Consider the following 26,030-nt stretch of genomic DNA (forward strand, 5'->3'; position numbering starts at 1 on the left):
GAGGGCTAGGGTTAGTGTTAAGGTTAGGGTTAGGGTTAGGGTTAGATTTAGGTTAAGGATGGGATTATATCTACTTTTAGCACTAGAGTGAGGATTAGAGTTAGGGTTTGGTTATGGTTACATTTATGATTAAGACGAGGTTTATAGCTAGAATGTGGGCTAAGGTTTTTAGTAGGATTAGGGCCAGGATTAGAGCGAGGGCTAATGTCAGGTCTAGGGTTACAGTTAGGGGGAGTTTTAGGGTTAGGTTTATAGCTGGGTCTATTTTAATGGTCAGGTTTCTTGTTATGGTCAGGTTTAGAGCTATGGGTATTATTGGGGTAAGGGTCAGGATAGGGTTTTTATTAGATTAAGGTTTAGGGTTAAGGCTCAAGTTATCATTATGGTTATGAATAGGTTAATGATAGTTTTAGGTTTAGAGTTGATGTTAGGTGTAGGGCAATGGATAGGGTTAGGGTTAAGTATAGGATTAGGGTTCAGTCTATGGTTAGCATAAGGCTTAGGGTTATCATTAGGGTAATGTGGTAGGGCTAGTGTTATGCTTAGGATTAGGTCTAGGGTTAGGCCTGGGTTTAGGTTTAGGGCTAAGTTTAGGTTTATGGTTAGCTTTAATGTTAAAGCTAGGGTAGGGCTTAGGTTAGGGCTAGATATTGCAATAGGTTAAGGCTATGGCAAATGTAAGATCTTTTTTATTATTAGGGCTAAGTTTAGAGTTAAATATAAAGCTAAGTATAGTTTTATGGTTAGTTTTAGGGTTAGGGTGATGTTTAGAGGTAGGGTTAGTGTTAATATCAGGGTCAGTTTTCAGTTTAGGGTATGGTTAATGGTAAAGCCCGAATTAGGACTAGGTTTAAAACTAGTGGAAGTGTTAGTTTTTGGCTTTAGGCTAAGGGTTATTATTAGGGCTAGAGCTAAGTTTTCCTTTAGGTCTAAGGCTAGAGTTATGGATAGTTTAGGATTAGGTTTAGGTCTAGGGCTAGTGTTAGGGTTAGGTTTAGGTATAAGGTTACCAAGAGGGCTAATGTTAGGGTTTGGTTTAGGGTTACGTTCAGGTTTAGACCTATGATTAGTGTTAGGTCAGAAAAAGGGTCAGAGTTATGGTTAGGGTTTGGGTTATGGTTAGAGCTAGAATGAGGGCTAGGGTTAGGACAACTCATAGGGTTAGTGTTTTGGTTAGGTTGAGGAATAGAATTAGGATTAGGATTAGAATTAGCATTAGGTTTAGGGTTTGGCATATGGTAAGGGATAGGGTTAGAGCTAGGGTTAGGGCTAGGGTTAGGGTTAAAGCTAGGTTTAGGGCTCAGATTAGGGCTAGCTTTGTGTTAGGGTTATGGCTAGGGTTAGAGCAATGGCTAATGTAAGAACTATGGTTTATAGGGTTAGTTTTAGGGTTATGGTTAGGGTTTAAATCTCTAGTGTTAGGATTATGTTTAAGGGTAGGTTGAAATATAGAGCTAGTGTTAGTGTTAGGTTAATAGTCAGGGTCAGGTTTAGATTTAGGGTTAGGGTTAGGACTCGAATTAAGGCTAGGATTACTGTAAGGGTTCGGTTTAAGGTTAGGGTGGTGTGTAGAGCTAAGGTGAGTTTTAGGATGTGAGTCAGAGTTAGGGATAGTATGAAGGTTAAGATTAGGACTCCAATTAGACTAGGGTAAGGTCTAGGTGTAGTGTTAAGGTTTGGTTTAAGTTAAGGTTTAGAGTTAGGGCTCTTGCTCAGTTTTGTTTTACTGCAAGGGTTAGTGTTATTGCTAGTTTAATGATTAGCATTCGGGCTAGGGCCAGTGTTAATGTTAGGCTTAGGTTTAGGATTAGGGTTAGATTTAGAGTTAAGGTTAGATCTAGGGTTAGGACTAGGAATAAGGATTTGGTAATGGTTATGGCTAGGTTTAGGATTACAGTAATGGACAGTGTTAGAAGAAGGGACAGGGCTACTGTGAGAGTTAGAGTTAGTCTTAGGGCTAGGGTTAGGGTTTGGGTTAAGGACAGGGTTAAATTAGGGCTAGGATTAGGGCTAGGATTAGTGTTTACCTTAGGCCTAGAGTTAAGGTTAGGGTTAGGTTTAAGTTTAGGATAAGGAATGGCATTATAGCTAGGCTTAGAGATAAGGTGAAGGTTAGAATTAGGGTTTGGGCTATGGTTAAGTTAGGGTTAGGGTAATGATTAAGGCTAGGTTTGGGGCTAGGATGAGGGCTATGCTTTATTTTAGTGTTAGGGCTAGGATTAGGCCTAGGGCTAATATCAGATCTAGGGTTATGGTTAAAGATACTTTTAGGGTTAGGTTTATGCCTACCTATAATGAAAGGATTAGGTTTAGCTTTGGGGTCAGGTTTAGATCTAGGGTCAAAGTCTGGGTTAGAAGTTTGGGATAGGATAAGGTTTAAAGTTAGGGCTCAAATTAGCATCATGGTTAGTGTTAGTGTAATTATAATATGAGGTTTCGGGTTTAGGTTTGGTTTAGAATAATGCATATGTTTTGGATTAGGGATAGGGTTAGGTTTAGGCCTAGAGTTATGGTTATTGCAATGGATAGCTTTAGAGATATGTTTAGGGCTAGGGTAATGGTTTTGATTAGGGTTAGCATTATGATTAGGTTTAGGGTTAAAGCTCGGGTTAGGTCTTGGATTGGCTAGGTTTTGGGTTAAGTTAGTGCTAAGGTTAGGGGTAAGGCGAACAAGTTAGTATCAGGGTTACAATTAGGGTTAAATTTAGGGTTAGGGTTAGTGGTAGGTCTAGTGTTAGGTTTAGGGTTAGGTTTAGGGTGATGTTTAGACTAGGGTTTGTATTATGGTCAAGTCAGGGTCAGTGTCAGTTCTAGTTTTCAGCTTAAAACTAGAATTAGAGCTAAGGTTATGTTTAGAGTTAAGGGTTTGTTTAGGTTAAGGGTTAGAGTTAGGGCTATGGCTCAGTTTTTTTTAGGGCTAGGGTTAAAGTTAGATTTAGAGTTATGGTGAGGGTTAGGCTTAGGGTTAGGTTTTGATTTAGAGTTTAAATAGATCTAGGTTAGGGCTAGAGCTAATGATAGGGTTAGGCTTAGGGTTAGGGTTTGATTTAAAGTTAAAATTAGATCTAGGTTAGGGCTAGAGCTAATGATAGGGCTAGGGTTAGGGCTGGGTTTAGGGCTAGAATTAGTGTTCCTGCAAGTGATAGGGTTAGAACTAGGGATGGGGCAAGGGTGAGAGTTAGTTGTAGGGCTAGGATTTGAGCTAGGGTTATGAATAGGACTAAATTGAGTGCTAAGATTAGGGCTAGGGTTAGTTCCTGGGTTAGGCTAAAGTTAGGTTTAGGGTTAGTATTAAGGCTAGGTTTAGGGCTGGGGTTTGTGTTAGGTTTAGGGCTAGGATTAAGGCTATGGCTAATGTCAGGTCTAAGCTTATGGTTGGGGATAGTTTTAGGATTAGTGTTTATGGCTAGGTCTAGTGTAAGGGTTAGATTTAGTATAAAAGTCATCCTTAGAGCTAGGAGATTTATTAGGGTCAGGGTCAGTGTTAGAGTTTGTTTGAGGTTAGCTTTTAGGGTTAGTGCTTGAATTAGCACTAGGTTGTGGGTTAGGGTAATGATAGGGTTTTGTTTAGAGTTAGCATTAGGTTTAGGGTAATGATAGGATTAGGGTTAGCAATAGGTTAAGGTTAGGCCTAGGGTTCACATTAAGTTAAGGGTTATGGTTAGTATAATGGATAGGATTAGAGTTATATTTAGGGCTAGGTTTATGGTTAAGAAGAGGTTTTGAATTAGGGTTAGGGTTAGGGTTAAAACTAGGGTTAGGCCTTATGTTTAGCATAAGGGGTTGGTTTTGATCTGTGGTTAGGGCTAGGGTGAGGGTTAGGTTTAGGGTTACTTCTAGAGATAGATTATAGTACTCATAGGTTAGGGTTAGGATTAGGGCTAGGGACATCATTAGGGATAGGGTTAGGTTTAGGGTAATGTATACGATTAGATGTAGATTTAGGCTATGTTTAAAGTTAGACTGAGGTTTAGGCTTAGAGTTAGGGCTATGGTTATGTTTAGGTTTATAGTAAGGGTTAGGGTTTGAGCTAGGGTTAGGTCTATGGCAAGTGTGAGATTTAAGGTTAGGTCTAGGGTTAGTTTCCAGTTAGTCTTAGGTTTTAGCATTAAGCCTAGGATTATAAATAAGGTTAGGTTTAAGTTTAGAGTAATGAGTATGTTTAGCGCTAGGTTGTAGGGCTAGGGTTAAGTTTAGAATTAGGGATAGGGTTAGGGTTAGATTGAGGATAGGTTTAGGTTTATGTTTAGAGAAATGTTTAGGCTTTGAGCTAGGATTAGTACTAAGGCGAGGGTTAGGTTAGGGTTACTGCTAGGGTTAGGTTAGGGTTAGGTTTATGCTTAAGGCTTGATTTAGGCCTAGGACTAGCTCTCACTTTTGTGTTACGTTTAGGGCTAAGGTTAGGGCTATGGGTAATGTAAGAGATAGGGTTATGTTCAGGCTAGCTGTAGGGTTAGGGTTATGGCTAGGTCTAGTGTTCGGTTTAGATAAGCACTAGGGTTACTCTTAGTGTTCTGTTAAGGTGAGGGCTGTGTTTAGAGCTAGGGTGACTTTTTAGGATATCAGTCAGGTCAGGGTGTGCTTTAAGGTTTAGGGTTATGACTTGAATTAGGGCTAGGGTTACTGTCAGGGTTTGGTTTAATTTAGCATGGTCTTTAGAGCTAGGGTCAGTGTTAGGATATGAGTCAGGGTCAGGGTAAGTTTTAAGGTTAGGGTTAGGACTTGAATTAGGGCTAGAGTTTTCTCTAGGTATAGTGTTAGGGTTTGGTTTAAGTTAAAGTTTAGTGTTAGGGCTGTTGCTCAGTTTTGTTTTAGGTTTGGGCTAGTTATAAGATTAGCATTAGGGTTAGGGCTAGTGTTAGTGTTAGGCTTAGGGTTAGATTTGGATTTAGTGTTAGATCTAGGATTAGGGCTAGTTCTAACTATTGGGCAAGGGTTAGGGCTAGGGTTATGGTTACGGTAACAGATAGGGTTAGAAGTAGGGCTAAGGTTAGGGTGAGAGTTAGAGTTAGTCTTAGGCTAGGGTTTTGGTTAGTTTTATGGATAGGGATAAGTAGGGCTGGGATTAGGGCTAGGGTTAGTGTTCAGCTTTGGCCTAGTGTTAGGCTAGGGTTATAGTTAATTTTAGGATACATTATGGTGTTATAGCTAGGTTTACAGGCAGGGTGAGGGTTAGAATTAGGGTTAGGGCTACGGTTAGGGTTAGGGTTATGATTAAGGCTAGCTTAAGGGCTAGGATGAGGGCTAGGGTTGTTGTAGGTTTAGATCTAGAAGTAGGGCTAGGGATAATGTCAGGTCTAGTGTTACAGTTTGGAGTATATTTAGGGTTAGGTTTGTGTCTATGCCTAGTGTAAGGGTTAGGCTTTGGGTAAGGGTCAGGTTTAGAGCTAGGTGTATTTTTAGGGTCAGGATCAGTGTTTAGGGTTTTTTTAGGTTAAGTTTTAGTGGTAGGGCTCAAATGAGCATAGGGTTAGTGTTAGGGTTATGGTAATTGATTGGGTTAGGTTTAGGTTTCAGGGTAGGTTTAGGGTTTGGAGAGCATTAGGGTTAGCAAAAGGGTTAGGGTTATGCCTAGGGTTAGCATTAGGATTAGGGTTATCATAAGGATAATATATAGGGTTAGATCTATGGTTAGGGCTAGGGTTAGGTTAGGATTAGTGCTAGAGTTAGGTTAGGTTTGGGGTTAGAGCTATTAATCCTAGTTTAGGGTTAGGGTTAGGTTTATATTTAGGGTAAAGTTTAGGTTTTTGAGCTAGGGTTGGATCTAGGACAAGGGTTAGGTTTAGTGTTATGGTCAGGGTTAGGTTTATGTTTAGGGCTAGGGTTTTCATTAGGGTTAGGATTAGGTTTAGGGTAATGGATTGGGTTACATGTAAGGTTAGCTTTATTGTTAAGGTTAGGTTTAGGTTTAAGTTTAGTTTTAGGCTAGGTTTACTGTTGATTTTAGGGTCAGAGTTAGGGTTTGAGTTAGGGTTAAGACTATGGCAAGGTTTAGGTTTAGGGTTAGGTCTAGGGTTAGGTTTATGGTTAGGGTTAGGGTTTCAGTTAGGGTTATGGATAGGGTTATCATTAAGGTTAGGGTTAGAGTTAGAGTAATGGCTAAAGATAAAGCTAGTGTTAGGTCTAGGGTTTAGGTTAGAATTACGGCTCCGTTTAGAGTTATGGTTAGGGATTGTGCTGGGGTTATGTTTTGTCTAAGGGTTAGGCTTTGAGCTCAGGTTTGGACTAAGGTGAGGATTAGGGTTAGGGTTAGGACTAAGGTTAGGGTTATGCTTAGGGTAGGTTTAGGCCTCGATTAGGGTTAGGGTTATTTAAGTTTTGTGTTAGGTTTAGCCCTAGGGTTAGTGCTATGTGTAATGTAAGTTCTAGGGTTCTGATTAGAGCTAAGTTTTAGGGTTAGGCTTAATACTAGGTCTAGTGTTAGGTTTAGGTTTGGGGTTAAGGTAAGGTTTAGAGCTAGGTTTAATGTCAGTGTCAGGGCCAGTATTCAGGTTAAATTTAGGGTTAGGGTGAAATCCAGAATAGTACTAGGGTTAGGTCTAGTGGCAGGGTTAGTGTTTGGTAAGGTTAAGGTTTATCCATAGGGCTAGCACTAGTTTTTATCTAGGCCAGGGGCTCGAGTAATAGCTAAATTTAGGATTAGGTTTAGGTATGGGGCTAGTGTTAGGTTTAGGTTTAGGTATAAGTTTACTGGTAGGGCTAGTTTCAGGTTTCGGTTTCTGTTAAGGTCAAATTTAGACCTATAATTAATGTTTGGGTCAGATAAGGGTGAAGGTTAGGCTGAGGTTTGGGGTTAGGATTTGATCTAGAATAAGGCTGGTGTTAGGACTAGTAATAGGGTTATTGTTTGGGTTTGGCTAAGGATTAGGATTAGGACTAGAGTTAGCATTATGAATAGGGTTTGGCTTAGGGTAATGGATAGAATTAATGCTAGGGTTAGGGCTAGTAAGAGTTATGTTTAGGGCTAGTTTTAGGGTTAGGTTTAGCGTTAAATCTAGTGTTAGGTTAGGGTTACGGTTTGGCTAAGGCCAATATAAGAACTAGCTTTATAATTATGGTTAATTTTAGGGTTACGGTTTCAGCTAGGTATAGTGTTAGCATTAGTTTTAGGGTTAGGGTGATATTTAGAGCTAGGGTTTGTGAATGAGGGTTAGTTTTAGCCTAGGACTCGAATTAGAGCTTGGGTTATGACTAGTTATGGGTTAGGGTTTGGTTAATTTAAGATTTAGGGTTAGAACAATGGCTAGGTTTTATTTTAAGGCTAGAGCTTGGATTAGGGCTATTTTTAAGATTAGCAATAGAGTTAGAGCTAGTTGTAGAATGAGGTTTTGGCTTAAGTTTAGGGTTAGATTTAGAGTTATGGTTAGATCTAGGGTTAGAGCTATGGCTAGCATTAGGGCTCAGGTTAGGGCTATTGTGAGGGTTATGGTAACAAATAGGTTATAAATAGAAAGGGCTAGGGTGTGAGTTAGAGTTAGTCTTAGGGCTAGGGTTAGGGGTAGGGTTAAGGTTAGATTTCAAATAGGGCTAGGATTAGTGCTATGATTATTGTTATGGTTAGGCCTATGGTTAGGGCTAGGGTTAGGGTTAGTTTTAGGGAAAGGATGGGGTTATTTAGCTAGGTTCAGTGCTAGGGCGAAGGTTATATTTAGGGATAGGGATAGAGTGAGGATTTCATTTAGGATTAAGTAGGTTTAGGGCTCGGATGAGGGCTATGGTTTGCGTTAGGTTTAGGGCTAGGATTAGGGCTAGGGATAATGTCAGGTCTAGGGTTATGCTTAGGGATAGTGATAGAGATAGGTTTATGGCTAGGTCTAGTGTAAGGATTAGGTTTAGTGTAGGGCTCAGGTATAGAGCTAGGTTATTATTAGGGTCAGAGTATGAGTTATGGTTTGGTTTGGGTTAAGGCTTACAGTTAGGCTCAAAATAGCATTAGAGTTAGAGTTGGGGTTAGGGTACTGGATAGAGTTAGATTTACAGTTCAGGTTAGGTTTAGAGTAATATATAGGATTAGTGTTAGGGATAGGGTTAGGGTTAGGCCAAGGGTTAGCATTGGTGTAAGCTAAACAGTGAATAGGTTTAGTGCTAGTGTTAGGGCTTTGGAAAAAGTTAGGCTTAGGGCTAGGATTTGGGTTACTCCTAGGGTTAGAGTTAGGGTTCTGTTTAGGGTAAGTGTTAGGGTTGAGCTAGGTTTAGGGCTAGGGCAAGGGTTAGGGTTAGAATCAGGGTTACAATTAGGGCTACGGTTAGGGTTAGGGTTAGGGTTAGGGCTAGGGTTAGCATTATGGTTCGGGTTATGTTTAAGGTAATGGATAAAGTTAGAGCTAGTATTTGGGCTATGGTTCACTTAGGATTAGGGATAGAGTTAGGGTTAGGTTTAGAGCTAGGGTTATGTTTACAATAAGGTTTAGAGTTTGAGTTAGGGTTAGGGCTAGGACAAGCATTAGGTTTAGAGTTTGTGCTAGGGTTAGGGTTAAGGTTATGGTTAATTCTAGGTTTAGGGCTTGTATTAGGCCTAGGTTTTGTGTGAGGTTTATGGCTAGTGTTAGGGATATGGGTAATGTAAGAGCTAGGGTTATGTTTATGGCTAGTTTTTTGGGTTAGGGTTATAGATATGTCTAGTGTTAGGTTTAAGTTTTGAGAAAGGATAAGGATTAGAGATAGGGTTTGTGTTAGGGTAAGCATTAGTGTTCGGGTTAGCATTGGGTTTATTGTTATGGCTAGAATTAGAACTAGGGTTAGGTCTAGAGCCAGGGTTAGTCTTTGAATTAGGTTAATGGTTATTTTAGGCTAGGGCTAGGTTTTTGTTTAGGACTAGGGCTAGAGTTATGGCTATATTTAGGATAAGTTTGGGTCTAGTTCTAGTGTTATGGTTAGGTTTAGGTATAGGTTTACTGGTAGGGCTAGTGTTAGGATTCAGTTTAGTGTTTAGGTCAGGCTTTAACTAGGTTAGTGATAGGGTCAGCATAAGGGCAAGGGTTGGGCTTAGGCTTCAGATTAGGTTACAGATAGTATGAGGGCTAGGATTAGGATTAGGAATATAGTTAGTGTTTGAGGTAAGATAAGGATTAGTTTAAAAGTAGGGTAGCATTTGGGTGAGAGTTTGTTAGGGTAAAGTTTAGGTTCAGAATTAGGGTTAGATTTAGAGTTAGGGTTAGTTCTAGGTTTAGGACTATGGTTCGGGTTAGGACAAAGTTTAGGGCTAGTGTTAGGGTTAGGCAATAGATAAGTTTGGTACTAGAAATAGGTCTAGGGCTAGAGTTAGTGTTAGTCTTAGGGCTAGGGTTAGAGTTATGGTTACAGTTAGCAATAAATTAAGGCTAGGATTTGAGCTAAGGTTAGTGTTAGGTTTATGCCTAGGGTTAGGGCTAGGGTTATGTTAATGGTAGTGTTAGGGTTAGGGTTAGGGATAGGGGAAAGGATGTGGTTACACTTAGGTTCAGAACTAGGGCAAGGGTTGAAATTAGGGTTTGGGATAGGATTAGTGTTCGGGTTAGGATTAAGGCTAGGTTTACTATTAGGATGACGGCTGGGGTTTGTGTTAGGTTTAAGGCAAGATAAGGTAGAGTGCTAATGTCAGGTCTAGGGTTACATTTAGGGATACTGTTAGGGTTAATTTTATGGCTAGCTCTAGTTTAAAGGTTATGTTTAGGGTAAGGGTCAGTTTAGAGCTAGGTGTGTTATTAGAGTCAGGGTCTTGCTCAGAGTTTGGATTAGGTTTTGGTTTATTATTAGGGCTCGAATTAGCATTAGGGTTAGGTTTAGAGTTAGGGTTAGAGTAAGTGATAGTGTTAAGTTTAGTGTTCATTTTAGGTTTACGTAAGGATAAGTTTAATATTAGCGAAAGTTTTGTGGTTAGGCCTAAATGGATAGGGTTAGATTTAGGTTTAGGACTAGGTTAGTGTTAGGTTTAGCATTAACTGTTAGGGTTTGTGCTAGGATTAGGACTATGGCAAATGTTAGGTTTACGGTTAGGTCTAGGGGTAGGTTTAAAGTTAGGGTTAGTGAGGGTTTAGGGTTAGGGCTAGGTTAAGTTTACAGTTATGGTTACAGTATGTTAGTTTTAGGGCTAGTGTTATTATGATATTTATAATTAGGGTTAGGGTAATGGGTGGATTAGAGCTATGTTAGAGCTATGTTTGGGTTAGGCTTATGTTTAGGGTAATGGATAAGTTTAGGTCTAGGATTATTGTTAGGATTTGGCTAGGGTTAGTTTTAGGTCTAGGGTTAGTGTTAGGGTTAGGTTTAGGGTAAGTGTAGAGTTTGAGCTATGGTTAGGGCTAAGTTGATGATGGGGTTAGTATCAGGTCTAGGTTTAGGATTAGGTTTAAGTTTAAAGCTAGGTTATCATTAGGGTTAGGTTATGTTTAGAGTAATGGATAGGGTTAGAGCTAGAGTTAGGGCTAGGATTATGGTTAGGATTAAGTCTAGGGTTAGGGCCAGATTTAGGTTTAGGTTTAGGTTTAGGGTAATGGTTACAGGCTAAGGTTAGGGTTATTGTTAAAACAAGGTGTAGGGCTCAGTTTAGGTATAGATTTTGCATTAGGTTAAGGTTATGGCTAATGTAAGAACTAGAGTTATGATTAGGGCTACTTTTAGGTTTACAGTTAGGCTAGTACTAGTTTTAGGTTTATGTATACTTTTAGAGTGATGTTAGAGCTAGGGTTAGTTTAAGGTCAGAGTCAGGCTCAAGGTTAGTTTTAGGGTTATGTTAGGACTGGAATTAGGGCTAAGGTTAGGGCTAGGTGTAGGGTTAAGTTTTGGTTTAGATAAGTGTTAAAGTTAGGGCTATGGCTTTGTTTTATTTTAGGGCTTGAACTAGATTAGGTCTAGTTTTCAGATTAGTGTTACTGTTAGAGCTAGTGTTAATGTGAGGCTTAGGCTTAATTTTAGGGTTGAAGTTAGAGTTACGGTTAGTTTTAGGGTTAGGGCTAGGGCTAGTGTTAGGGCTAAGGTTAGGGCAAGAGTCAGGGTTATGTTAAGGGTAGATCTAGGAATAGGGCTAGGGCAAGAGTTAGAGTTAGTCTTAGGGATAATGGTAGGATTAGGGCTAAATTAGGGATAGGATCAGGTCTAGGATTAGTGCAAGGGTCAAGTCTAGACTTAGAGTTAGAGTTATATTTGGGTGAAGGGATGGGTTTATAGCAAGGTTCAGAACTAGGGTGAGGGATAAAATTAGGGATAGGGCTAGAGTTCTGGTTCGGGTTTGGATCAAGGTTAGGTTTAGGGCTAGATGAGGGCTAGTGTTTGTGTTAGGGTTATGGCATGAATTAGGGCTAGGGCTAATATCAGGTCTAGGGTTATGGTTAGGGATAGTTTTGGGGTAAGATTTATGGCTAGGTCTAGTTTCAGAGTTAGGTTTAGTGTGAGGTTCAATTTGAGAGCTAGGGGTAGTATAATAGTCAGAATCAGGTTTTGGGTTTGTGTTAGGTTGAGGTTTAGGGTTATGGCTCAAATTAGCATTAGGTTTGAGTTAGGGCTAGTGTAATGGATAAGGTTAGGTTTAGGCTTCAGGTTTGGTTTAGGGCTCAGGTTAGATAGTGTAATTGATAGGGTTAGGGTAAGGCCTACGGTTAGCATTAGGTTTATTGTTATCATTAGGGTAATGGAAAGGGTAGTGCTAGGGTTATGTTTAGGATTAGGGCTAGAGTTAGAGTTAGGTTTAGGGTTAAGGCTAGGGTTAGGTTTAGGGTATGGGTTAGGATTTGAGCTAGGGTTAGTGCTAAGGATAGGGTTAGGCTTAGGATTAGGTCTAGGATTAGGGATTAGGGTTACCATTACGGTTAATGGTATGGACAGGTTTAGATGTTGGGTTAGGTTTAGGGTTAGGTTTAGGTTTAAGACTAGGGTTTGAGTTGAGTTTAGCATAATTGTTAGAGTTTGAGCTAGGGTTAGGACTGTGGCAAGGGTTAGGTTTATGGTTCAGTCTAGGTTTAGGTTTACAGTTAGGTTTAGAATAGGTTTAGGTTTAGGAATAGGGTTATCATGATGTTTATATTTAGGGTTAGGCTTATGGGTGGGGTTCGAGCTTAGGTGAAGTCTAGTTTTAAGTTTAGGATTAGGGCTAGTGTTAGAGTTAGGGTTAGGCTTCCCATTTTCTTAAGGTTAGGTTAAGGGTAATTGTCAGGGATTGAGTAAGTGTTAGGCTATGTTGAGGCTTCAGTTAGAATCAGGGCTAGGGATAGAGTTAGGGTTAGGGTTAGGGTTAGGGCTAGGTTTAGTATTAGGTTTAGGGTTTTGGTTTGGGTAATCGATAGAGTTAGAGCTAGAGATTGGGCTATGGTTACGGTTAGGATTAGAGCTAGGATAGGGTTTAGGTTTGGGGTTAGGGTTATGTTTAGGGTAAGGGCTAGAGTTTCACCTAGTGTTAGTGATAGGGCTAGGTCCAGGATTAGGTTCTGCCTAGGGCTAGGAACAGAATCATGGTAGGTTTAGGGTTAGGGTTAAGGTTAGGGCTAGGGTTATCATTAGGGTTAGGATAAGGGTTAGGGTAATGGATATGGTTAGATATAGGCTTAGGTTTAGGTTTAGGGTTAGATTTAGTTTTAGGGTTAATGTTAAGGGCTACGGTTATGTTTAGGTTTATGGTATGGGTTAAGTTTTGAGCTAGTATTAGGGCTATGGAGAGTGTTAGGTTTAGGGTTTGGTCTATTGTTAGTTTTCAGGTTAGGGATAGGATTATGTTTAGGGTTAAGGCTAGGGTTATCGATACAGTTAGGTATACGTTTAGAAAAGTTGTAGGTTTAGAGCCAAGTTTAGGGATAGGGTTAAGTTCAGGGTTAGGGCTAGGTTAGTGTTTAGAGTAAGGTATAGGTCTAAGTTTATATTTATGGTAAGGGTTAGACTTTGAGTAAGGTTTAAGACTAAGGCTAGGGTTAGGTTTAGAGTTAGGGTTAGGGCTAGGATTAGGGTTAAAGTTACACGTAGGTCTAGATTGAGGCCTAGAATTTCCTCTAAGTTTTGTGTTAGGTTAAGACATAGAATTAGGGCTATGGTTAATGTAAGAGCTAGGATTATGATTAGGGCTAGTTGTAGGGTTAGGGTTGTGGCTATGTCTAGTGTTAGGTTTAAGTTTTTGTGTTAGGGTCAGGTTTAGAGTTAGGTTTAGTGTTAAAGGCAGGGTCAGTGTTCAGGTTAGTGTTAGAGCTAAGGTTCAAGCCAGAATTGGGACTAGGTTTATGTCTAGGGGTTGGGTTAGTCTTGGCATTAAGTTAAGTTAAGGGTTATTGTTAGGGCTAAGACTAGGTTTTTGTTTAGGTTTAGAGCTAGAGTTAAGTCTAAATTTAGGATTAAGTTTAGTAGGGTTAGGGATAGGGTTAGAACAAGTGTTAGGGGTAGGGTTAGGGTTAGGGTTAGGGTTAAAGCTAGGTGTAGGGCTCGGATTAGGGCTCGTATTTGTGTTAGTTTGGGGGCTAGGGTTAGGGCAACAGGTAATGTAAGAACCAGGGTTACAATTAGGGTTAGCTTGGGGTTAGGGTTAGGGGTAGTTCTAGTGTTTGTTAGATTTAAGGTTAGGGTGATATTTATAGCTAGAGTTATTTCTAGAATAGGAGTCAGGGTCAGGCTTAGTTTTAGGGTTTGAGTTAGGACTCGAATTAGAACTAGGTTTACTGTTAGGGTTCAGTTTAAGGTTAGCATCATGTTTAGAGCTAGGGTGAGTATTAGGATATGAGTCAGGTTCAGGGTAAGTTTTAAGGTTAGGGTTAGGAATCAATTAGGGCTAGGATTAGTTTTTGTAGTAGTATAGGGTTTGGTTTAAGTTAAGGTTTAGTGTTAGGTCTATTGCTCAGTTTTGTTTTAGTCCTAGGGTTAGAGTTAGGGCTAGTTTTACAATTAGTATTAGGGTTAGTGCTAGTGTTAGTGTTAGGCTTAGACTTAGAGTTAGGGTTACATTTATAATTATGTTAGATCTGGATTAAGCTAGGATTAAGGATAGGGCAAGGGTTAGGGCCAGGGTTCGAGTTATGGTAAGGGATAAGTTTAGAACTAGGAATAGGGCTAGTGTGAGAGTTAAAGTTAGTGATAGGGCTAAAGTTAGAGTTAGGGTTTACGATAGGGTTAAATTAGGGCTAGGGTTAGGACTAGGGTTAGTGTACAGCTTAGGCCTAGTGTTAGGGATAGGGTTAGGTTTAAGTTTAGGATAAATAGTGGCGTTATAGCTAGGTTTAGATGTAGGGTAAGGGATAGAGTTAGGGTTAGGGCTAGGGCTGGAGTTAGGGTTATGATTAAGGCCATGTTTATGGGTAGGATGAGGGCTAGTGGTTGTATTAGATTCAGGGCTAGGATTAGTTATAGGGCTAATATCAGGTCTTGGGTTATGTATGGTTAAAGGTATATTTAGGGTTAGGCTTATGGCTACATCTAGTGTAAGGGTTAGGTTTAGGGTAAGGGTCAGGTTTAGAGCTCAGGGAATTATTAGGACTAGGATTTGACTTAGGTAAGGATTTAGGTTTACGGCTCAATTTAGCATTAGGGTTAGGGTTAGGGATATAGTTAGGGTTTGTTTTAAGGTTCAGGTATGGTTTAGGGTAATTGATATGGATAGCGTTCGTCATAGGTCTAGGGTTAGGCTTAGGGTTAGCATTAGGGTAAGGGTTATGGTTAGGGTAATTGATAGGGTTAGAGCTTAGATTAGAACTAGAGTTATGGTTAGTAATATGCCTTGAGTTAGGTTTAGAGTTAGTGTTAGAACTAGGGTTAGGGTTTGGTTTAGGGTTATATTTAGCATAAAGTTTAGGTTTTGAGCTAGGGTTAGGGCTAGGTTTAGGGATAGGTCTAGGGATAGGATTATGGTAGGTTTAGGTATAGGGTTAGAGTTAGTGCTAGGGTTATCATTAACATGAGGGTTAGGGTTAAGGTAACGGATAGGTTTAGGTTAGGTTTAGATATTTTTAGAGTTAGAATTAGTGATAGTTTTAGAATTAGAGCTATGGTTATGTTTAGGTTTATGGTTAGGTTTATGATTTGATCTAGAGTTAGGGCTATGCTGAGTTTAATTTTAGGGTTATGTCTATGGTTAGTTATCTGGTTAGGGTTAGGGATAACATTAGGGTTCGGGCTAGGATTATCAATATGTTTAGGTTTAGGGTTAGGGTAATGGGTAGGTTTAGAGCTAGGTTTAGATCTAGGTTATGTTTAGGATTTGGGTTATGGTTAGTGTGAGGGTTAGGTGTAGGTCTAGGCTTATGTTTAGTATAACGGTTAGGCTTTTAGCTACCTTAGGACTAAGGTGAGGGCTAAGGTTAGGTATAGGGCTAGTATTAGGGTTAGGGTTATGTTACAGCTAGGTTTAGGTCTAAAATTACCTCTATGTTTAGAGTTAGGTTTAGGCCTAAGGTTAGGGCTATGGGTAATGTAAGATCTAGAGTTATTAAGGCTAGTTTTAGGGTTAGGGTTATGGTTATGGCTGGGTCTAGAATTAGGTATAGGTTTTGGTTAGGTTCCGGTTTAGAGGTAGGTTTAGTGTGAAAGCCAGGGTGAGTGTTTGGGTTAGAGTTAAAGTTAGGGTTAAAGCCAGAATTAGGACTAGGTTTAGGTCTAGGGGTAGAGTTAGTGTTTGGGTTAGGTAAAGGTTTTTTAGGGCTAGGGCTAGGATTTTGTTTAGGTTTAGAACTATATTTCAGTCTATATTTATAATTAGGTTTAGGTCTAGAGCTAGTGGTATGTTTAGGTTTAGGTATAAGTTTACAAGGAGGGCTAATGTTAGAGTTTTGTTTAGGGTTAGGGTCAGGTTTAGCCCTAGGGTTTATGTTATGGTCAGAATAAGGGTCAGCATTAGGGTTAGGTTTTGGAATAGCATTAGAGATAGAATGAGATCTAGTATTAGGACTATTAATAGGGTTAGGATTTGGTTAGCCTAAGGATTAGTGATAAGTATAGGGTTATCATTAGGATTATGGTTTTGCTCAGGGTAAGGCATAGGATTAGGGCTAGGGTTAGGTTTATGGTTAGGGTTAAAGCTAGGCTTAGGGCTCAGACTAGGGCGAGTTTTTGTGTGAGGTTTAAGGCTAGGGTAGGGCAATGGCTAATATAAGAACTAGGGTTACAATTAGGCTTAGGTGTAGGGGTAGTTCAAGTGTTAGGGTTAGGTTTAAGATTAGGGTGATATTTATAGCTAGAGTTAGTGTTAGGATATCAGTCAGGTCAGGGTTAGTTTTAGGGTTAGGGTTAGGACTCTAATTAGGGCTAGGTTTACTTTAGGTTTCAGTTTATGTTTAGTCAGGTTCAGGGTTATTTTTAAGGTTATGATTAGGACTCGATTTAGGGCTAAGGTTACTCTAGCTGTAGTGCTAGGGTATAGTTTAAGTTAAGGTTAGTGTTTGGCCTTTTACTTGGTTTTGTTTTAGTGCTATGGTTAGGGTTAGGGCTAGTTTTATGATTAGCTTTAGGGTTAGGGCTAAGGTTATGGTTAGGTTTAGGATTAAGTCTAGATTTAAGGCTAGTATTAGAAGTAGGTTTTGTGTTAGGTTTAGGGCAAGAATTAGGGCTAGGACTACTGTCAGGTCTAGGTTTATAGTTAGTTTAGGTTTAGTTTTAGGGCTAGGTCAAATTAAAGTTTTACGTTTAGGGAAAGGGTCAGATTAAGAGCTGGGGTATTATTAGAGTCAGGGTCAGGCTTCGGGTTTGGGTTAGGTTAAGGTTTAGAGTTAAGGCTCAAATTAGCATTAAGTTAGAATTAGGGTTTGGGTAATGGATAGTGTTAAGTTTAGGGTTCAGTTTAGATTTAAGGTAATGGATATGGTTACAGTTTGTGATAGGTTTAGGGTTAGGCCTAGGGTTAGCACTAGGGTTGTGGATATTATAGGGTAATTTATAGGGTTACACCTAGGATTAGGGCTAGGGTAATGGTTAGAATTAGGGCTAGATTTAGGGTTATGGGCAGGGTTAAGGCAAGGGTTACACTTAGGATTAGGTTTAGGGGAGGGTTTAGGGTTTGAGCTAGGATTTTTTCTATGGCTAAGGTTAATTTAGGGTTTGGTCTCGGTTTATGGTCATGGTTAGTGTGTTACAGTTAGGGCTAGGGTTATCATTAGGGTTAGGGAAATAGGTTTAGATGTCAGGTTAAATATAGGGTTAGGTTGAGGTTTGCATTAGGTTTAGGTTTAGGATTAGGGTTAGGGTTTGAGCTGCTTAGATTTAGGATTAGGGTTAGATTTACTGTTAGTTCTAGGGTTAGGTTTATGTTTAGAGTTAGGGTAGGTTTAGCTTTAGGTCTAGTGTTATCATTAGTGTTAAGTATAGGGTTATGGTATTGGGTATGGTTTGAACTAGGGTTAGGACTAGGGTTAAGGTTAGGATTAGGGCTGGGGTTAGGGTTAGGGTTATGCCTTGGGTTACAGTTAGGTTAAGTGTAAGGATTAGGGATTGAGCTGGATTTAGGGATAGGGCGAGGGTTAGGGTTACAGTCTGGGCTAGGGTAGGGTTAGGATTACATTTAGGGATAGGGTTAGCATTAGTTTTTGGGTTATGGTTAATGTAATGGATAGAGTTAGAGCTAGGGTTTGGGCTATGATTACAGTTAGGTTAGGGCTACAGTTAGGGTGAGGTTTAGGGTTAGACTAGGGTTATGTTTAGGGTAAGGTTTAGGGTTTGAGCTAGGGTTAGGGCTAGAATGAGGGTTAGGAGTATGGTTAGGGCTAGGTGTAGGGCTGTAATTAGGGCTAGATTTTTTGTGAGGTTTAGGGCTAGTTTTAGGTATATGGGAAACGAAAGAGCTAGAGTTATGGTCATAGCTAGATTCAGAGTTTGTCTAGTGTTAGGGTTAGATTTAGAGATAGGATAATGTTTAGAGTTAGGGTTTTTGTTAGGGTAAGTTTCAGTGTTCAGGTTATGATTAGTTTTATTTTTTAAATTTTTTTGGTTTAGGTTAAGAATTATTGTTAGGGCTAAGGCTAGGGTTATGACTATATTTAGAATTAGGTTTAGGTCTAGGGCTAGTGTTAGTGTTAGGTTTAGGGTTAGGGTTACTGGTAGGGCTAGTGTTAGGTTTCAGATAAGGGTTAGGGTCAGGTTGAAACCTAAGTTTAAAATTAGGGTCAGAATAAGGGTCAGAGTTAGGTTTAGGGTTTAGGTTAAGTTTAGAGCTAGAATGAGGGCTAGGTTTAGGACTAGTAGTAGAGTTAGGGTTTGGGGTAGGCATAGAATTAGGGTTAGGACTATGGTAGCAATAGGGTGAGGGTTTGACTAAGTGTAAGAAATAGGGTTAGAGCTAGGATTAGGACTAGGGATAGCATTAAGGTTAGGGCCAGGGTTAGGGTTAGGGTTAAAGCTAGGTTTAGGCCTTGAATTAGGGCTAGGTTTTGTGTTAGGTTTAGGGCTATGGCTAATTCAAGACCTGGCATTACGATTAGGGCTCGTTTTAGGGTTAGGTTTAGGTTGAGGTCTAGTGTTAGGATTAGGTTTAGGGATAGGGTGATGTGTAGAGCTAGAGTTAGTGTTAAGGTCGGAGTCAGAATTAGTATTAGTTCTAGGGTTAGAATTAGGACTCAAATTAGGTGTAGTGTTAGGGTTTGGTTTAGGTTAAGGATTAGGGTCAGTGCTATGGCTCGGATTGGCTTGAGGGCTAGGTCTAGGGTTAGAGCTAGTTTCAAATTAGTGTTAGGGTTAGAGCTAGTGTTAAGGTGTGGTTTTGGCTTAGAGTTAGGGGTATATTTACAGTTAGGGTTAGATCTAGGTTTAGGGCTACAGTGATGGTTAGGGCTAGGGTTAGGTCTAGGGTTTGAGTTATCATAAGTGATATAGTTAGATCTAGTGATAGAGCTAGGGCTAGACTTAGAGTTAGTGTTAGTGTTAGATTTGGGATTAGAATTAGGGCTTAATTAGGGTTAGGATTAGAGCTGGGTTTAGTATTAAGGCTGAGCCTAGGTTTATGGCTAGGGTTATGGTTATGGTTAGGTATGATGTTATAGATAGCTTTAGAACTAGGGTGAGGGTTAAAATTAGGGTTAGGTTTATGGTTAGGGTTAGGTTTAGAATTAAGGCTAAGAATAGGACTAGGATTAGGGCTAGAGTTTGTTTTAGGGTTAGGGCTTTATTAGGGCTAGGGCTAATGTCAGGTCTAGGGTTATGGTTAGAGATAGTTTTAGGGTCAATATTATTAGGGTTAGGATTAGGTTTATGGATATGGTTAAGTTTAGGGTTCAGGTTAGGTTTATGGTAATGTATTGGTTTAGGGTTAGGAATAGGTTTAGGGTTATCCTAGGGTTAGCATTAGGGTTAGGATTAGGATTAGGGTAATGGATAGGGTTACAATGGGGTTAGGGCTAGGTTTAAGGTTAGGATAAAGGCTAAGGTTAGGGTTAGGTTTTGGGTTATGTCAAGGGTTAAGGTCAGGGTTAGGTTTAGGGTAAGATTTAAGGCTAGAATTAGGGTTATGGTTAGGGTTAAATGTAGTGATAGGGCTCAAATTAGGGATAGGTTTTGGTTTAGGTTAGGGCTAGGTTTAAGGCTACAGCCAATGTAAGAACTCATGTAATGATTAGAACTAGTTTTAGTGTTAGGGTTAGGGCTAGGGTTAGGGTTAGGTTTAGGTTTAGGTTTTGAGTGATGTTTAGAGGTAGGGTTAGTGTTAGGTTCAGAGGCAGAGTCAGGGTTTGTTTTATGGTTAGTTATAGGACTCGAATTAGGGCTAGGTTTAGGGCTAGGTGTAGGCTTAGGGTTTGGTTTTTATGTTCAAGGTTAGGGTTAGGGCTAATGTAAAGGCAAGTGATAGGATTATGGTAAGGGATATGGTTAGTATTAGAAATAGGACTAAGGCGAGACGTAGAGTTAAACTTAGGGCTAGCATTAGGTTAGGTTTAGGGCTAAATTCGGGCTAGGATTAGGTCCAGCGTTTGTATTAGGTTTAGGCCTAATTTTAGGCTTAGGAGTAGGTTTAGGGATAGGGTTAGTTGTAGAGGAAGACATGGGGATATAGCTAGTTTTAGGGCTAGGGAAAAGGTTAGAATTCGGTTAGGGCTAGTGTTATGGTTTTGATTAGTAATAAATAAGGCTAGGGTTAGGGCTAGGATGAGGGCTAGGGTTTGTTTTAGGGTTATAGCAAGAATTAGGGCTAGGGCTAGTGTCAGCTCTAGGCTTATGTTAGGGATATATTGAGGGTTAGATTTATGGCTAGGACTAGTGTAAGGGTTTGTTTTAGGGCAAGGGTCAGGTTTAGAGCTAGGGGTATTATTAGGGTAAGAATTAGATTTCAGGTTTGGTTTAGGTTAGGGTTTAGGTTTAGAGCTTGAATTAGCATTAGGGTTTGGAATGGGTAATGATAGTTTTGGGTTTAGGGTTCATGTTAGGTGTAGGGTAATTGATAGGGTTAGAGTTAGCTAAAGGGTTGGGGTTAGGCCTAGGGTTAGCCTGAGGTTTATGGTTGTGCTTCGGATAATGGATAGAGTTAGGGCTAGGGTTATGGTTTGTATTAGGGCTAGAGTTAGTGTTAGGCCTAGTGTTAGGTTTAGGTTCAGGTTTAGGATGTAGTTTAGAGTTTGAGCTAGGGTTAGCTCTAGGGCAAGGGTTAGGTTTAGGGTTAGGTCTAGGTTATATTTATGGTTAGGGTCAAGGTATGTGTTAAGTTTAGGGCTAGGGTTATCATTATGTTTAGGGTATTGGATAGGGTGTGATTTTGTGTTAGGGTTAGGGTTAGGGTTAGGTTTTGCCTTAAGGTTAGGGTAGGGATAGGCTTAGTATTAGGTTTAGGGTAAAGGTTAGGGTTTGAGCAGGTGTTAGCTCTATGGCAAGGTTTAGGTTTATGGCTATGTCTAGGGGTAGAGTTAGGGTAGATTTAGGGTAATGGCTAGGGTTATCATCATGGTTAAGTTTAGGGTTAGAGTAATGGGTAGGGTTAGAGCTAGGGTTATCATTAAGTTTAGGGTTAGAGTTAGGGTAATATGTAAGCTTAGACCTAGGGTTAGGGATAACGTTAAGGTTAGGGTCAGGGCTAGTGTTAAGTTTAGGTTTAGGTTTAGGCCATGGGTTAGTGTTAGGGTTAGATTAAGTTTAAGGTTTAGGTATTGAGCTAGTGTTTGGACTAGGATGAGGATTAGGGTTAGAGTCAGTGTGAGGGTTAGGGCTATGGTTAGCATTAGTGTTAGGGTTAGGGTAATGGATAGAGTTAGAGGTAGGTTTTGGCTTATGGTGATGGCTAGTCTCAGGGTTAATGATATGGCTAGGTCTAGTGTTAGGGTTATATTTTTTGTTAGGATAAGGTTTAGAGCTAGGGTTTGTGTTAGGGTAAGGGCCAGTGTTTGGTATAGGGTTAAGTTTATTGTTAGGGCCAGTGTTAGGTCTAAGATTTGGTCTAGAGGTAGGGTTAATGTTTGGGTTAGGTTAAGGGTTATTATTAGGTCTAGGACTAAGTTTCTGTTTAGGGATAGGCCTCAAGTTATCACTAGATAAAAGATTAACTGTAGATCTAGGTCTAGTGTTAGGGTAAGGTTTATTTATAGGGTTACAAGTAGTGCCAATATTAGGGGTTAGTTTATTGTTAGGGTCAGGTTTAGTTCTATGGTTAGTGTTAGGGTCAGAATAAGGGTCAGGGTTAGGGTTAGGGTTTGGGATAGAGATAGAGCTAGGTTGAGGATTAGGGTTAGAACTAGTAATAGAGTTAGGTTTTGGGTTAGGCTAAGAATTAGTTTTAGGACTAGGGTAGCTTTAGTGTTAGAGTTTGGCTTAGGGTAAGGGATAGGGTTAGCACTAGTGTTAGGGCTAAGGTTAGGGTTAGGGTTAGGGTTATGGCTAGGGTTAGGTTTAGGGTTAGGGTTAAAGCTATGGTTATAGCTTGGAATTGGGCTAGGCTAGGTTTGGTGTTATCTTTAGGGCTTAGGCTAATGTAAGAACTAGTGTTACAATTAGGGCTAGTTTTAGTGTTAGTGTTTCATCTAGGTTTAGTGTTTGGTTAGGTTTAGTGTTAGGGTTATGTTTATGGTAATGGATAGGTTAGGGTTAATGAATGTGTTAGGGTTAGGCCGAGGATTAGCATTAGGGTTAGGATTAGGGTTAGTGTTAGGGTAATGGATAGTGTTAGAGCTAGGTTTAGGGCTAGGTTTATGGTTAGTGTTAGTGTTAGGTTTAGTGTTAGTTTTAGGGTTATTGCAAGGATTAAAGTTAGGGTTAGTTTAGGGTAAGCATTAGGACTTGGTTGAGGTTTAGAGTTAGGGTTAATGCTAGGGTTGGGGATCGCATTAGGGCTAGATTTTGGGTTACATTAGGGAAAGTGTTAGGGATACAGCTAATGTAAGAACTAGGGTTATGATTATGGCTAATTTTAGGGTTACAGTTAAGGCTAAGTCTAGTTGTAAGGTTAGGTTTAAGTTCCAGGTGATGTTTTGAGCTAGGGTTAGTGTTAGGTTCAGAGTCATGGTCAGGGTTAGTTTTAGGGTTGTGGATAGGACTCAAAATAGGGTAGGCTTAGGGCTAGGTGTAGGGTTAGTATTTGGTTTAGGTTAAGGGTTAGGATTAGTTCTATGGCTCGTTATGTTTTAGGGCTAAGGCTAAAGGTAAGGGTGATTTTACGATTAATGTTAGTGTTATTGCTAGTGATATGGTGAGTATATATAGGCTTAGGGGTACATTTCGAGTTATGGTTAATTCTGGGGCTAGGGCTATGGCTAGGGTTAGGGCTAAGGTTATGTCAAGTTTTGGGGTTATGATAAGGGATATGGTTAGAACTAGGAATAGAGCTAGAGTGATAGTTAGAGTTAGTCTTAAGGCTAGGGTTAGTGTTAACTTTAGGGCTAAATTATGGCTAGGAAAATGTCTAGGTTTGGTGTTAGGGTTAGGCCTAGGGTTAGGGCTATGTTTAATATTAGGTTTAGGTTTAGGTTTAGGGGAAGGGATGAGGTTATAGCTAGGTTTAGGGCTAGGGCGATGATTAGAATTAGGTTTAGGACTAGGGTTAGGTTTCTGTTAGAATTAAGGCTACATTTGGGGTTAGGATGAGGGCTAGGGTTTGTGTTAGGGTTAGGGCAAGTTTTAGGGATAGGGATAATGTCAGGTTTAGGGTTAGAGCTAGGAATAGTTATAGGGTTAGGTTCATGGCTAGGTCTAATGTTAGGTTTAGGGTAAGGCCCAGGTTAAGAGTAAGGTGTATTTTTAGGGGCAAGGGCAGGTTTCCTGTTTGTGTTAGGTTAAATATTAGGGTTAAGGCTCAAATTAGCGTTAGGGTTCGAATTAGGGTTAGATTTATGGATAGGTTTGGGTATAGGATTCAGGGTAAGATTACGGTAATTGGGGGATTAGGGTTAGGCCTAGGGTTAGCATTTGGGTTAAGGATATTGTTAGGGTAATGAATAGCATTAGAGCTAGGGTTAGGGCCAGGGTTTAGAATACTATTAGGGCTAGAGTTAGGGTTAGGGCTAGGGCAAGGGTTAGGGTTTGGGTTAGGTTTAGGGTACAGGTTAGGTTTTAAGCTAGGGTTAGTGCTAGGGTGAGGGTTAGGTTTAGGATTATGTCTAGGGTTAGATTTATGGTTAAGGTTAGTGTTAGTGTTAGGGTTAGAGCTAAGGTTATCTTTAGAGTTAGGTTAATGGATAGGGTTAGATGTTGGCTTAGGGTTAGTGGTAGCTTTAGGTTTAGGGTTAGTGTTAAGGTTAGGGTTAAGATTATAATTTGAGTTAGGAAAATGGATAGGGTTAGATGTCAGGTTAGGGTAAGGGGTAGTTTTATGTTTAGGGTTAGTGTTAAGGTTTGGGCTAGGGTTAGTGTTAGAGTAAGGGTTAGGGTTTTATCTAGGGCTAAGGCTAAGAAGACGGTTAGTTTTAAGTTTAGGTCTAGGTTTAGGTTTACAATTAGGATTTAGGTTTAAGGTTTAAGGTTCAGTTTAGGGTAATGGGTAATTTTAGAGATAGTATTAGGGCTAGTGTCAATATTATGATTAGGGCTAGGATTAGCATTAGGTTTAGGGCTAGGGCTAGAGTTATGTTTAGGGTTCGGTTTTGGTTTTTTTTCTAGGTTTATGTCTAAGGCGAGGGTTAGGGTAAGCATGAGGTTTTGGCTTAAGATAAGGTATAAGGTTATGTTAGGGTTAGGGTTACGCTTTGGGCTAGATTTAGGCCTAGGATTAGGGCTAGGTTTTGTGTTAGGTTTAGAGCCAGTTTTAGTGCTATGGTAATGTAAGGGTTACGTTTACAGTTATGGCTAGGTCTAGTGTTAGGGTTAGGTTTCAGTTAGGGTCAGTTTTATAGCTAGGGTTAGGGTTAGTGTCAGGATCTGTGTTTGGATTAGAGTTAAGGTTAGGGCTAGAACCAGATTTAGGATTGGTTAGGTCTAGAGGTAAGGTTAGTGTTTGGCTTTGGCTAAGGGTTATCATTAGAGCGAGGGCTAGTTTTTTGTTTAGGCCTTGTTTAAAGATATGGCTAGATTTATGATTAGGTTTATTCTACGGCTAGTGTTAGGGTTAGGTTTAGATATAGGGTTATGGGTATGGCTAGTGTTAGAGTTTGGTTTAGGTTTAGGATCAGACTAAGGGTCAGGGTTAGGGTTAGAATTTGGGTTATGGTTATAACAAGAATGAATCCTAACTAGGGTTAGGACTAGTAATAGGGTTTGGTTTTGGGTTTGACTAAGGGTTAGTTTTAGGACTAGGGTTAGCATTATGATTGGGGTTTGACTAGGGTAAAATATATGGTTAGAGCTAGGATTTGAGTTAGGGTTATGGCTAGGTTAGGGTTAGGTTTAGGGTCAAAGCTAGGGTTAGGTATCCAAATTTGGCTAGGTTTGGTTAGATTTAGGTTTAAGTTTACGGCTAATATATGATCTAGGGTTATGATTAGAACTAGTTTTAGAATTAGGGTTAGGACCAGGTCTATTGTTAGGTTAAGGTTTAGGTTTAGGGTGATGTTTAGAGGTAGGGTTAGTGTTAAGGTCAGAGACAGGTTTAGGGGTAGATTTAGGATTAAGATTAGGATTCAAATTAGGACTAGGCTTAGGGGTATATATAAAGTAAGGTTTTGGTTTAGGTAACAGTTTAGGGTTATTTTTATGGCTCAGTTTTTTTTTAGGGCTAAGCCTATGTTTAGGGTTTGTTTCAGGATTAGCATTAAGATTAGGGCTAGTGTTAGGTTTAGGTATAGATGTAGAATTAGGGTTAGATTTACAGTTAAGTTTACAACTAGGATTAGGGCAAAGTGTAAGGTTAGGGCCAGGGTTATTCTAGGCTATGGCTAGGTTACGGAAAGTGATAGGGTTAAAATTAGGGCCACGTCTAGGGCAAGAATTATACTTAGTCTTAAAGGTAGGATTAGGGTTAGATTTGGGATTTTAGCTAGGGTTAGTGTTAGGGTTAGTCCTAGGGTTAAGATTAGGGGTAGTTTTAGTGTTAGGGCTAGGTTTTGGGCTAGGATGAGAGCTAGTGTTCATGTTAGGGTTAGGGCTAGGCTTAGGGCTAGGGCTAATGTGAGGTCTAGGGTTACATTTAGAGATAGGTTTCAGTTTATGTTTATGATTAGGTCTAGTGTAAAGGTTAGAGTTAGGGTAAGGGTCAAGTTTACAGATATGTGTATTAATAGGTTCACTGTACAGCTTAAGGTTTTGTTTAGGTTAAGGTTTAGGTTAATGTTTAGGTTTAGGGTTCAAATTAGCATTAGGGTTAGAGTTAGGGTTAGAGTAATGAATAGGCTTAGGATTAGGGTTCAGATTAGTTTTAGGGCAATAGATAGGTTTAGGGATTGTGATAGGGTTATGGTTAAGCCTAGGGTTAACATTAGGGTTAAGATTATGGTTAGGGTAATGGATAGAATTAGAGCTAGGGTTATGATTAAGATTAGGGCTAGGATTAGGGTAGTTGATATAATTAGAGCTATGTTTAGGGCTATGATTAATTTTAGGATTAGGGCTAGTGTTAGCTTTGGTTTTGGGACAGGATTAGGGTTATGTTAATGGTAAAGGTTAGGCTTTGAGCTAGGGTTAGGTCTAAAGCGAGGCTTAGGGTTAGGGTTGGGGCTAGGCTTAGGTTTAGGCTTACACTTAGGGCTATGTCCAGGCCTAAAATTAGGGCTAGGTTTTGTGTTAGTTTAGGCCTAGGGTTAGGGCCATGGGTAATATAA

Source organism: Marmota flaviventris, chromosome 11 (genome assembly GCF_047511675.1).
Source record: "Marmota flaviventris isolate mMarFla1 chromosome 11, mMarFla1.hap1, whole genome shotgun sequence".
In the NCBI taxonomy this organism is placed as follows: domain Eukaryota; kingdom Metazoa; phylum Chordata; class Mammalia; order Rodentia; family Sciuridae; genus Marmota; species Marmota flaviventris.